The following is a 15,035-nucleotide window of genomic DNA, read 5'->3' on the forward strand; positions in this document are numbered from 1 at the left end:
ATAGTGCCAAACTATTATAGTGTATTTTCTGCTTGTTTTATCTCCTTAACAATATGCCTTAGAGATTTTCCCTGTTAGTAGGTACAGAGTTATCATATTCTTTTTAACTGTTACATAATATTCCATAATAAGGTGGTACCATTGTTTATTTAATCAGTTACCTTTGAGGCAGCTCCCATGCTTTCTTTATTTGGGCTACTCTTACAATTTCTGAAAGATGTCTGCTATAGATGGAATGTTTGTGTCCCCCCAAAATTCATATGTTGAAATCCATCTCCCAATGTGGGGCCTTTGCAAGGTGATTAGATCCTGAAGGTAGAGCCTCCGTGAATGGAATTAATGCCCTTGTACAAAAGACACCAGAGAGCTCCCTTGCCTCTTAGACCACATGAAGACACAGTGAGAAGACACCTATCTATAAACTAGGCAGCAGGCCCTCACTAGACACTGAGTCTGCCAGTGCTGGACCTTGGATTTCTCAGCCTCTAGAACTGTGAAAAATAAATATCTGTTGTTTATAAGCCACCCAGTGTATGGTATTCTTTTATAGTAGCCTGGATGGACTAAGACAATGTCCCATTGCAGAAAATAACATATTTTCCTTTGTCGTGTAACCACTTTAACTTGTTTTATTTTACTTTTCACTTTTCCCCTACTAATTCCCTATTTGGGAGACTGTTGCTTTGCCTTAGACTGAGGAACTATGAAATAGATTGCTCTTATTTTCCCTTTCACCAGAATGGTAAACTTTTTCTATCCCTGCCATAACAATATGATTTATTCACAGCCACTTCTTACTCCATTTCCTGTTTACTCTCCAAAGCCTAAGTCAGTCTATTTCCCCTTCCTGAAGTTTCTAAGACAACTTATTTCCAGAAGCAATTACCTAGAACTTCTAAAAAATATACCACCTTCCAGGAATGTTATTCAAAATATTTAGCAACCAAATGAACTAGGCACAGACCAATCTTCCCGGATGCCTGAACAGGGCAAACACTACTAGTCTTGGTGTCATGCTGACACCAAATGGCTGAATGCCAAGGGCTTTCTTGCAACTCCTTTATGAGATTGTCTCCCAAACCATGTCTCTGCCTCCAAATCACATTTTTGTTCCCCAAACTTCACTCACCCATTCGATACACATTTATCAAGATGCTACCGTATTCCTTGTATTTAGGCATTGTATTAGAGTAGGGTTTCTCAACCCCAGAACTATTAATATTTCAGGCAGTATAGTGGTTGTGGGAGACTATCCTGTGCCTTGTAAGGTGTTTGGCAAAATTCCTGGCCTCTATCCACTAGATTCCAGGAGCAACTGCCTTCTTCTCAGTCATGACAACCAAAAATGACTGCAGACATTGCCAAGTGTCCCCTGGGGGTACAAAATCACTCATGGTTGAGAACCATTATATTAGATGTTGAGGAGATATAAGACAAAAAGACAAAAATCTCTGTCCTTGGTTAGATCACAGTCTCATTTAACATTTTATTTAATATACTGGTCAGACAGCCTAAAATGTTTCTGTTGTTAGAGTTATGTGACCTAAATATCCAATATTTATTCAAAGGTCTATAGAAGCAACTTTACATTGGCAGCCATGGCCCAAGGTAAAGTAGTAGTTAATGAAAGAAATGGGTCAATGCTTATGAGCTCCATAAATAGAAATTGCAATCACAATTGTACCTTTTTTAAGGCAATAGCTGAGTCCTGAAGCATTGTGGACAAATGCAACTACATTTCCCCACTGACAGAATTTAATAGCCCAGAATCACTTTTTTATCTCCACTTGGTCCTAAATGGATATAGTCTCCTTAGACTTTAGGTATTGATTAAGAACATGTGTGTAAAGCAACTAGCTTAGTTCTAAGTGCTTGTCGTGGATTATAGCATTCATTCATCACAACAAGCCTATGAGGTAGGTGCTGTTATAATCTCAGTTTTAAAGATGAGGGAATGGAAGTGCAGACAAGTTAAGTAAGTGGCCTAAGGTCATACAACCATTACACAGTAGACCCAGAACCTACATTTTCAACTACTACATGGCACTGCCTCAATAAAGATGAAGAAGAGAAAGAATAATGAGGAAAAGAAAGAGAAAGAGGAATAAAGAATTAAACTTACCCCAGCCTCCTCCCATGGATTTGAATACGGTCCAAGTAGCAAGAGAAGCAGGTTCTGTATTGCAAATGCTCCAGACCACTTTGGAACTTGATTATGACCACCTCAGCATCAGGTGCCACAGATACAAAGTCAAGAAAAATCCCTGACAGGTCTTAAAGTTGTGTCCTCACAGGCAATATGAAGTTGGCAGGAACTACTTGCCTCGCTCAAGATCAGAGAAGCAAGGGAACAAAGTCCAAATTCTTTGACAATGTCTCACTACCCTATTCGCTGCACTATATTCCAAAGAAAAAGAGTTGCTTGCTATGGAAGAGGATACTCAAGGTCAGAAGAGCAGGAGGCCCAGACACTAGAATACCAAATAGCCATTAGTGAGTATATCCACCAAAGGAGTCTTCAGATAGAGGCTCTGAATGGTTCACCACTGAAGATAAGCATCTCCATTGTACTTGAATGTTTCTCTTCTTTTTCTTTTTGCCTCCACAACACAGAATCTTCACTGACTTGATTTTCATTCTTTGCCAAGTCCACCCAAATTCACTGTCCTAGGTAAGTTAAAAGACATATATATACAGTCAGTTTTCCTATAACATGATATATGTATTCTTTAAAAATTGCTGCACTATGCAAAATTACACAATAAAAACCACAGGGCTTATGGGGAAAATGGGACTAGAGGAACAACAATAAAAATATCAGCAACATGTTAAAAACCAGGTAAGAAAGGCAGCACAGTTTTGCACATGCTAATGGTTAAGAAATACATAAATACTACAATAAAAATGGCACTATAACTTGAAAAAACCTAAAGTTTGCTTGTGGATGTGGGCATGGCAGATTATGAGTTATTGTGAAGTGGTGAAAGGAGTGTTATCTGAAATCAGATGAAAAGTTGTAAAACTAAATGTGAATGGCTGTGGCTAGTATATGTTTGATGTGTGTGTTTTGTGTATTACCCTACAGCTCAGTTCAGCTGGGTGCTGTTTTCTGCATTCACCTGGTGTTTCTTACTGATGGAATCATGCTCAAGCAAACACAAAATTCATGTCATGCTCAGATTGTCCACTGATATATCAATCACATTGGAACAAACAGACGTTACAGCAGAACGGACTTACAATTATTTAGCTAGTAAGAAGATGGAAGACAGTGGCAGAATGAAGTATTATCAAGGACAATAAGCATCCAGTTAAAATTGCAAGCTACTTTTCCATGCTACTGTAAACGCATACACCTACAACTAAAAGAAAATATATTTTTATATTTTCCCTTTTGTTCCAAGATCCTAAGACAAAATACTGTGAGGGTTACAGGTCCTATTTATCTCCTAGTGTGAAGGCACTAACCTGGACCTGCTGCCTTCCCCAAAGAGACAGGACAGGTAAGTAGGAGTCTTTGGAGGATTATCGGACTTAAAAAAATTTTTTTAATGTTTATTTATTTTTGAGAGCCAGAGAGTGACAGAGCATGAGCGGGGGAGGGGCTGAGAGCGAGGGAGTCAGAATCCCAAGCAGGCTCCAGGCTCTGAGCTGTCAGCACAGAGCCCAAAACGGGGCTTGAACTCATGGACCACGAGATCATGACCTGAGCTGAAGTCACATGCTTAACTGACTGAGCCACCCAGGTGCCCCTATCGGACTTTTATAGAACCTTCACCTCAACCAGTACTTAACAGGCACAACTGAACTAAATAGAGACAGAAACAGCCCCCAGTGTCCATTTTTAATTATTTCCCTTGATTTTGTGCTTTTGCATATCTGATTCCCTCCTCCTAGAATATTTCCCCTTGTAATCGTTTTCAAAATATGTCCACAAATTTTTGATACTTCCCCACTTGAGGATGTGAAGTCTAATTCCTCTCCCCTTGAGTATGACCTGGACTTAATGACTCACGTCTAACAAACAAATAAAGAGATGGTATGTCACTTCTGATATTAGGTTATAAAAAATACTGTAAGTTCCATCTTGATTTTCTGACCCTCCCCTTGGGATCATTGGCTATGAGGAAAGCCAGCTGCCATGCTTTAAGTTTCCCTAGAGAGAGGGCCATGTGGCAAGGAAAAAAACAGCCCACAAGAAACTGAGGCCTGTCAACAGTCATGTGAGTAAGCTTGGAAGCAGATTCTGCAATCCCAGCTGGGCCTTGAGATGACTACACCTTGGCTGACAGTTTAATTGCAACCTCTTGACAGACTGAGCCAGACCCATTCATTTAAGCCACTCCCAGATTCTTGACTCTGAAATACTGTGTGAGATATTAATATTTGTTGTTTTAAACAGCTATGTTTGGGATAACTAATTAATGATAGCTATCTATTAGCAATAGATAACTAATACAACTCTTCCCCACTTGGTTCATTTTCATTTGTTCTTCAAGCAGCAACTGAAGTGTAACCTAGTCCATGAAATCATCCTGACGACGTTCTGCTACAGAGCCCACTTAGTAATCTTTTTCAAGTCTTACTTATTATATATTTTCAGTCTTTAAACTTCCATCTGGTTAGTGTTTATATTTTTTATTTCTTTGCTGAGGCTTTCTATTTTTCTATTTTTTTCAAGGATTTTGCCCTTGTTAGTGTATTTTTATAATAGCTTTGCTTTAATTTTTTCTGATAATTCCAACATCTATCATCAAGGATGGCATCTGTTGATTGTCTTTTCTCATGTGAGTTAAGACTTTAATTCTTCATTTGCCTAATAATTTTGGATTGTATCCTGGATAATTTAGATGTTGCCTTATCAGGTCTTGGAAATTGTTTAAATCCTATGAAGAATGTTGATACTGATGTTTTTGTTTTAGCAGGCAGTCAACCTGGTTAGGTTCAAGTGAAAGTTCTGATCCAACATCTGTGGGTTGTGGTTCCAAAGTTTATTCAATTTTCAAAGCCTTTACAGCACTATCCAGGTATGTTTCACATGTTCACCATTAAGTGAATAGTATGAGACCTGGGTGGTGGTCTATCTGTTCAGTTCTTAAAGAGTTTAGTCTGCTAAATAAGACCTAATCCACACATGTTCACTCAGGGATGAGCTCTGTAGTTCATAAACAACTTTATAAGGTCACTTTCCCAAGCTTCTCCTTTTCTATGATCTCCTCGGCACTTTTCAGAACCCTGAGGCTATTTTTGTGTAGTCCTCTGGCCTGAAAGCTAAGGCTTTAGTTACCCTACTCTACAATGCACTTTTGCAATTGTACCCTTGTTTGGGTCCAAGCAATAGGAGACAGAGAGGGAAAAAAGCAATGGAAGTTAGCCCAACCCTCTGTGAACCACAGATCCAACAAAAAGGGAGGAAAATTCCCTATCCTCAAAGTTTTAGCCCCTACAGGCTCCAATTATCAGCTGCTGCCACTATTGCCACAGAATGGGAGCCAGAACACAAGAAAACAGAAAAGAGTAGAAAAAAAGGAGGACTTCCACACTAAGTGTTAGGATTTCCCTTTTCCATTATTTTTTTTTAAATTTTATTTATTTTGAGAGAGAGAGCATGCACAGGGGAGGGGCAGAGATAGAGGGAGAGAGAGAATCCTAACAGTGAAGAGCCTGATGCAGGGCTCAAACTCAAAAATTGTGAGATCACGACCTGAGCTGAAATCAAGAGTTGGACGCTTAACTGACTGAGCCACCCAGGTGCCATCCCCTTTTCCATTCTTGAGCCAGAATTAGATTGCTTCTCCTAGAGCTCTCTCTGTCTGCTCCCTGATGGCTGCTTAACAGGATTCTAGTGTGCTGAGTTCAGGCCAGGGTATAGCAGAATTTTTTAATGGCATACTTATCACCAGTTCAGTTAATACTTTGATTTCTGTTTTTCTCCCCCAATCTGCTACTATTTACCTTTCATACTGTTCAATGACCCATTCATTCTGTTCAGATTTTATAGCTATAATACAATGGTGAAGACAAGGTAGAGTATGCTTATTTCATCTAACCCATAACTGGAATCCCATGATACTATATTATAATTACCTAATCTTGTTTTTCTGTTTCTCCCTCCAAGCTCCTTAGAACAGAGATTTTGTATATCACCCCATAACTAGAACATAGCCTGAAATAACATTGGTGATTAATAAATTTTTCAGTAATCACTGAATGATTGAAGGCCCAATCCCAGAAAAGTACCCATTCCTAGAATCCAAAAGCAAGGACACCAGCTTGGCAGTATAAGCATGGAGCAGAGCTTGTACCAGTGACAAAAAATTGCAGTGCCCTTTTTAGTAGTGTAAGTCATTTCCACAGAGGCCCTCTTATGGCAATGCTCCCATCTTTGCCATCTAATCCATTATTACTTGCAGGACAGAGGTTTCACATGTAGTAGTAAAGGGATGGGTATATATATATAAATGACCATCAATCAAAACATTTCAATGAACAAACCAACTTGTTCTATGCTAGGCACAGGAAGAATAGAAAAGGAGGAGGAATTGCCCCTACTTCTCAAGGAACTTACAGTTACAATACAGTTACAAAGACTCATATGGAAAAACAAAAAAAAATCAAGACATGACATCAGGAAATATGTAATTGTGAAGAGCACTGTAGTAGTTCAAAGGAGGTGCAGATCAGTGCACACTGGCTCAGCTACAGCAGAGGAAGAGGCAGGACTTGAGACGAGTCTTCAACTATGGATTAGAGTGTAGTAAGTGGAGGGTTTTTTAGAAATATTAAGCAACACAAGCAAAGATATGAATATGGGGAAGGGCATGAAAAATAGATGGGCCTGACTAGACAAAAGATTATATTTGATGAACCATAAGAAGTCTCAGTGGTCTATACTTATTGCTACATTCTGGCCATGGTGTCAAATAATATTAAAATCCCAGGGCTAAGAGGGATCTTCACTTATTCAACCCCATCCAATGCCTAAGACTCTTATTGTTTTGTTCATCCAATTCCCCTCACCCTTCTCCTAATACACACACACACACACACACACACACACACACCACTCTATTTCTGACCACATTGGTCCATTTAGAATCAGTGTATCTCTTTTGAGAAGTATCAGAAAATATTTTCTATCTATACTGGGGTTGCCAGGACATCACATGGAGAGAGCCTAAATGCAGAATAAAGGAAAGCAAAGACAAACAGGGCCCCCCCCAAAAAATTGCAAGAAAGAGTCTGATGATATCAATTGATCCCTTGAACCAGCCCTCCCTGAAATCACTTCCCTATTATATCACACAATAGACTCTATTTTTAAGCTTTTTGAATTGGGTTTCTGCTCATGTGCCACAAAAAGAGTCTTGACTAACACAAGCCTTCTCCACACTCTGTTCACCAACTGGTTAAGCAGCCCAATGGTTTGGAGTCTTCAGATTGTAGGGCAAACATTTCTTTTTGAGGCAGCCTATAACATCTTTAGACAGCCCTCTTAAAATATTACTCCTTTATTGAATTAAAATTTGCCTTCCTGTTACTTCATCTTCTTGGTTCTAGTACTCATCTCTGGAACCAAATAGAACAAGGGTAATCCCTCTGGCACACTCCTTTGAGGACAGCTTTTGTGTCTTCCTTGAGATTGCTCACACTCAGTTCCTTCAACAGTTCCTCATGGCATAGTTTGTATGACTGCAGGTACTCTTACCAGCTTGGTCACACTGCTCTGAATGGGTTCCAGTTTGTAAAAGGTATTGTCCAAGACTAAGTGAAACATTCTAATTTGATGAATACACATTACAATGGGATTATCGATTCTCTCACATTCTATCATCATAGTGGTTCTCAACTTTGGTTTCCCATTTGAATCACCTGGGGAGCTTTAAACCTACTTATTTCTAGGCCCTACCACCACAGATTCCTATGCAGTTGATCTGGATTGCAACCTGTGAAGCCAAGTGTGTGAACCACCATATTAAGGCGTCATAAAAAAATGCATAGACATGGGCAAAATAAGTGAAAGGGTTAAATGGTACAAACTTCTAGTTATAAAATAAATAAGTCACAGGGATAAAAAGTACAACATAGGAAATACAGTAAAAAATATTGTAATAACTTGCATGGCAACAGATGGTAACTACACTTATTGTGGTGAATGAGTAATGTATAAAATTCTAACTATATATTAGTTATAGAATGTACTAATATTAATATATTAGTATTAGTATAATATTTTATATATAGAATTATTGAATCACTATGAATCACTATCACTTGAAACTAATATAACACTGTATGCCAACTATACTTAAATAAAAAACAGAATAAGACATTTGAAACAAACAAGCATATAGACACATCTCACAGCTAACTTACATTTGAGCTCATTGAACGTTAAAGCCCCTAAGACTTTTTAATATGAGCTCTGCTAAGCCACATTCCATATTTGGGTAATCAGTTTCTTGGACTTTCCCCATAGTCTTTTGTGCTACATTTTTAAATTTCATCTTGCAGATTCAGCCCGTCTACCAAATATGTCAAAATTTGCAGAATCATAATTCTGGCTTCCATTGTGTATACTATGCCTTTTAAAATCTTATGAGCCTGTTTTTTTATAACTTCAACCAAGTCATGAATAAAAATGTTTAATAGGACAAGGTTAAGGACAGTACTCTATAACTTATTACTAGAAATCATCATATTAAGTGTCCAAATCTGTACCCATACCTTTTTGTTATATTACTTCAACAAACTATACTAATTGACATAACTGTATGAATGAGACCACAGATCTTCATACTTTCCACAAATACATCATGAGAAATCTTGCTAAATGCCTGGATTACAGCCACATATATATTGTAGGCTACATTCTCCAGAGCCATCACTCAACTAATTAAATAAGCAAATGAAATTTGTATTATATGACTTCTCAGCAAATCCATGTTGACTCCTACTGATCAGAGCTAACTCTTCTTAGGATTATAAAGTATCTTCTAATTGCAATCTCTAGAATTATTGTCTAAGATTGACATAAAGTTTGCCAGCCTGTGTTTCATACAATCAATCCATCATTACTTCCTTTCCAAAACCCACAATTTCATTTGGCCATTTCATGTCTTCCTGAAAATTGGTCCAGCTTCTTCAAGTTTTATTATCTGCAGAAGAATCCAGAAATTAATGTCTATGATTATGTCTGATGTGTGACTTTCACAGAGAGCCCGAGACACTGAAGTAACCAGCCTCTCCTTCAGTCCAACTTTCTGCTGCAAAATTGAGTACTACAGACATTAGAAATCATCAAAACACCCCATTAGGGAACCAAAGAAAAGCACCTTCCCCATCTTAGCTCAATAGTCTTTTCCTTCTTTGTTAATTATATTCACTATCATTGTGTTTCTCCAGTAGGGGTTGCCAAAGTGTGTGTGTTGGCAGGGGGCTGATTTCTATGTCATCAACTTTTATCTATGGCTGTACTGTAACTTTGAGAGTTTTGCTGCTTTATCATTCTCTTTGAGCTGGGAGCAAAGAGAGAACCCACATTATTATTTAGTAGAAGCTGCAATTGAAGAGTCTGGGCAGCAAGCAGAATAAGGAGCAGCAGAACATTCCTTTGTTCTCACACAGCTGCTTGCCTTTTACCTCTATATTTTATATGCTTAGATCTTACCTGTCAAACGCTTTCATGTCTCTCTTCCTCCCTCTCTCATGTTCCCTCTTTCCTTTCCTCCACCTTCTGTTTCTCAAATACATTGCTATATTATGTTCTCATGGCAAGGCTGGGCCTCTCAAGTTGATCTGAATTCATTATTTTTGCCAGTTTTATCCCAATTTGATGGAATTTCTTGATCACACATTGAAAGGCAGCTAAGATGAAAAGAGGAACTCTCATGAGCATAACTGGTCCTAACAGAACTGGTCAACAAGCAAAGTCTTAGATGTCACTGTCCTCAGCTCATGCTACCAGGCATGGGAAAGGGAGGGCATATTAGAGGAAATACACACTTTTCCCCTGAATCTCATTTTGCAGGTCAAGTGCTGACCTAGGAGTTATGCCTCCTTTGATACATTTTCTGCAGTTCTTGGGAAGGAGGCTCTGGTGTAGAAGTATGAGCACTGGCCTTGGTTACCTCAGCTCCATCACTGATTTATGTGTGTCTTGGTATACCCATTCAACTTTTCTAAACCTATTATTTTATCCCTGGGTTGGGATAATAACAATAACAACACCAACAATAACAACAACAATAATATTGATCCCTATGAGATTGATAGGAGGATTTGAGTGACATGAAAGAATTCTATAAGCTTTGATCTTCATGAACTAAGAAGAGTGGGTTACTGAGTCTCAAGGCCCTCATATGAGCTATGTGTATATAAAATATTATCAATTATAATAATGATAGTTAAAATGTATGAGTGTATCTGACAGCCCCTCTTCTAAGCACTACACACACACATACACATACACATACACACATGTGTGTACATGTGTAACCACATACATAAAAACTAGGGTTCTTCCAGACACCATGCCACCTACCTGTGCCATCTCAGCTCACACAACAGAGGCACCGTGGTGCACAAAAAAAGAGCACAAAGTAAGGCATCAGGAGTTCTGAGCTATAACACTCAATAAACCATGAATTCACTCTGCAGACTTAAGCAAGTCACCCCCACCAGTGATAAACTAGACAATGCCTACAAACCCTTCCTCTTATATGCTAAGACTAATAGTAAAGGGGACATAGCACTAATGGCAATGCAGGAAGAATCCCTGTTTCAATGCCTCATTATGCATACTGGTGGGGAAGGATTGGTTCTCACACCAATTACCAGGGCTGTCCCAGCCTTTATGTTCAGCCAGCACAGTATGCTGGTGTCTCTCCTGATGAGGATGGAAAGGATGATGAAGATGAGTATCAGCTGTTTTGTGAAGTCTGGAGTCTTAGTGCCTTCAAAGGAATGGCAGGAGATGACCCTGGCCTTGATTCCAACAGAATTCCTCTTGCTAGTTTTATCCAGATTCAAACCCACCTTAATCCTTATCCCATAAAATACCTTATAAAAGGTCTCAAATGCCAGTCTCCAACCCCAGAACCCAAGAAGTCCAGGCACCATCACCAAGAGCAACTTCTACTTCTGCTCAACCACTGCTGCAAAAGGCTAACAAGGGAAGGCTACACTTCATCGTAACCCTAAGAAGAGTCTCTATCTTTCTCTAAGAAGGCTCCAAAGGATAAATATTTTCTAAGTGGCCACCCAGGTGGTATGAGAAAGCTTCTTACTCAAATTGCTCTCTTCCATAACCTAATACCTTTATGCATGAAATTCCGCTGTATATCATTTCTTTGAGAGAAGCATGCCTCAAAGGCATTAATATGCCTATAATATATGAGAAAGGTAACACATTAATCCATTAACACATTAACCTATACTTTATGAGGTAAATTTGACATACAACAGGTCCCAAAGGGATTGGGATACAAGACAAGGAATTCCTGATAATAATGATTATGAAGAATATAAAGAGATCTCCAGAGATAGAGGACACTCCTTGAATTGCAAGCATGGCCAGAAATCCATGACAGGATGTGGAATATGGGAAAGGGCGGGCATATTAGAGGAAACACACACTTTTCTAACAATAAAATCTCATTTTTTAAAAAATATTTCTTTGCTTATTTATTTTTGACAGAGACACAAAGTGTGAGCAGAAGAGGGGCTGAGAGAGGGGGAGATACAGAATCCAAAGCAGGCTCCAGGCTCTGAGCTGCAAGCACAGGGCCCTACACGGGGCTCGAACTCACGAACGTTGAGATCATGACCCGAGCTGAAGTCGGACGCTCAACTGACTGAGCCACCTAGGCACCCCTTCATTTTCTACTTATAAATCTCAGGACTGGTAAATAGAAGGGTAGAGATCCTTGCCAGTTTCAAACAGATAAAGCAAGACCATAACACATGAATTTGACTAAGATAACTGACTTTATCAGGAGGTGCAATTGAATCAGTGGAGGATACACAAATTCAAGTCCCTCCCGTTCTCTGAACCTCATTTTCACCATATACAAAATGAGGAGTTTGGATAACCCAAGCCTAAGATCTCATCTAACTCTAACATCCTATAATTAAATTCTCAAGAACTTGCCGGTATACTATTAAAGCAAACAGAAGAGATTCAGGATCCATTGGTACTTGTACTTTGAGACAGATTATTTTTTCAGTCAATATTTATTGAATGCTTAATATATGCCAGGACTATGTTAGGCACTACACAAGGCCCTTCACAGGCATCATCTCATTTAATCTCCCCAATACCTTAGGAGACAAACATTATTATTAGTCCTATAATGAAACTGAGACTCAGAGAGGTTAAATGAATTTTGTAAGATCACACAGTTGGTAAATGATAGAATTCAAACCCAGGATTATTTGATTCCATATCCTGACACTAGCCACTCTTTAGAAAAATTATGATAGAACACATATCACCATACCCTTAGAATGACCAAGCATAAGCAAAATGAAGAAAATGGCTGTGTGATGCCATGGAAAACATAAGCTTTGGATTCAGACAGATGTGGCTGTAACTTCTGACTCTGTTAATTTACGTACTCTAAGCTTAGGTTTCCTTATCTTTAAAATGAGAATAAAAGGGTTGATATCAGAACCAAATCTCAATGAATAACATAAAAATGTAAAGCACTTGGTACATGGTAAATAATAAGAGAATTCTTTTCCACTGTAAAGCCTTACCAATTAAGTTTATGAACCAAAGGAAGGATGCAAGCATAATTATACTCTTTTCCAGGTTCTACAGGTTGTGTGGTTCTAAAATACCACCAAGAATGAGGTAGAAAACCTGCCTTAATTTGCAAAACAACTTAGGGCCCATGCATCTGATAGTAAGCAGCTAGGCTAGGCATCTATTCTTTAGTCTCTAAGCTACATACTCATTCTGCATTTGAGTAACTAGTGGGGATGAACTCTAAGAAGCCAAAAGCAATGTAACACCAAGGGCAGCGTGCCACTGCTTCAGCTCTTCCAAGCTAACTCACTTTGATACCTAAATTTCTGTTGTCAAAGAAATAGGATTCTCTGAGTCCTAGGCAGATTGTGAGTGTAGTTAGGATGATCCTACCCAGGTGGTGGAAAAAAGGTACAGAGAGGAGAGTGAGATTATTGAGCCCAGGCTGTGGCAGGAGCCAGAGGTAGTGAAATAGAGTTACAGTACCCCATATTCCTGAAAACTCCCTTTCCTAAGGGATATAAAGAATAGAACACTGGTGGTGAATACTACTAGCTCCTAGCTTGCTGAACATACTCAGAGTAAATAACAAGAATCTTTAATCTTTACTGATTTCCTGAAGCTCAGAACAATGTCATGAGGGAGACTGGGAAGAAATTATAACCTTACTTCACATATGAGGAATCTAAGACTCAGAGACAATATGTAACTTACCCTCAGTCCTCAGACATTAAAGGATAGAAATAGTATTCAATCCCAAATATGTTTAGATACCATTGTAGAGTTCATCACATGGGAAGAAAGAGAGTCATGAGGAATGAACCAGCATACAACCCTATAATCTGTGGCTTCTTGTTAGCAGAAGCTATGCAGAGAGACCTATAGGGATACTGATGCTGCATTTACAAATGGGACCAAGAATAACAAATCCAGTTTAGGGAAGTAGGAACTTTGATGCTTACGCTACAAGTCTCCACTATGCTCTGATGCCCCAAATAAAACTAGCAGAATTTTGCAGAACTAGCAGAGCTGGTGATAAACAGAAGAAAATTTCATTCCTTTGTAAGAACTCTTCTAGGAGGAAAAACAGGCGTGGAAATAGTAAACAGTGAAGAAAGCAGAGATTACAATATACTTAGGCTTTAGAATTTAAATAAAAATCCTATGTTCATTTACATTTCACATGGAAACATAAGATGGTCTCAACCAAATATTTCTATGGTCATAAGAGGTCTGTCAGTTGCCACAATAATGCTGCATAGCAAACCACCCCTAAACTCAGAAATGTGAAACAACAGACATTTATTTTTACCCACATGTCACTCACCTAGGTTAGGCCTACGTGGGCTTGGCACCAGACTTTGGGATGGATCCAGGTATGCTCCACATATCTCTCATTTTCCCTGGAACAGCGGGATCCGTGGGTCATGTTCACTTCATGGTAATGGCAGAAGGGCAAAAGATAAGTCTAACAACAAAATATATTCTATGCTCTGCCCTTGTCATGTCTCCTTAGCCAGATGACTAAGCACAAACTCAAGGGGTGATGGACCATACTCCAACCATTACTAGGCCAAAGCAAATCACAAGGCCAAGCTCAATATTAAAATGGTATGGAGGTATATTCTTCCCACAGAGATTGAGGAGTAAGGTCAAGGGAGTGAACAATAAATGTAACACAGTCAATAAAAGTTTTACATGTGGGGCAGCATTTATTTAACTTAAAAAGGCAACACAACATACTGATGAAAAGCTTAGGCTGTGACATTAGGCATACTTGAATTGAAATCCCACTTTTCCACTTAGTATACTAGCTTTTTGCACCCAATCACCATCTTTTATGTGCCAATATGGGGAATAGGGGGAGAGGAGGCAATCAAAATTAGGAGAATGTTTGTTGTACTTAAGGTATCACCCCAATAAAATGTTAAAATTGCTGTAACCAAGAAGAAAAAAGTGTTTATGTATCCAAGGGTTCCAGTTAATTAAGAGGTGCCTGGCTGGCTCAGTTGGTAGAGCATTGCCACTATTTATTTCAGGATCATGAATTCAAGCCTCACATTAGGGGTAGAATTTACTTTTAAAAATGTAGAATCATCCGATATTATTAGGGTGTCTGGCTGGTTCAGTCAGTAGAGCATGTGACTCTTGATCTCAGGTTTGTAAGTCCAAGTCCCATGTTGGGTGTAGAGATTTACTTAAAAATAAAATCTTAAAAAAATGTTTTTAAAAAGGTCCCAATTAATTAAGTCTTAACTGTTTTATTTTTTACTTTGCTTTGATT

The sequence above is a fragment of the Prionailurus viverrinus genome, chromosome X (assembly GCF_022837055.1).
Source record: "Prionailurus viverrinus isolate Anna chromosome X, UM_Priviv_1.0, whole genome shotgun sequence".
NCBI classification, from domain to species: Eukaryota; Metazoa; Chordata; class Mammalia; order Carnivora; family Felidae; genus Prionailurus; species Prionailurus viverrinus.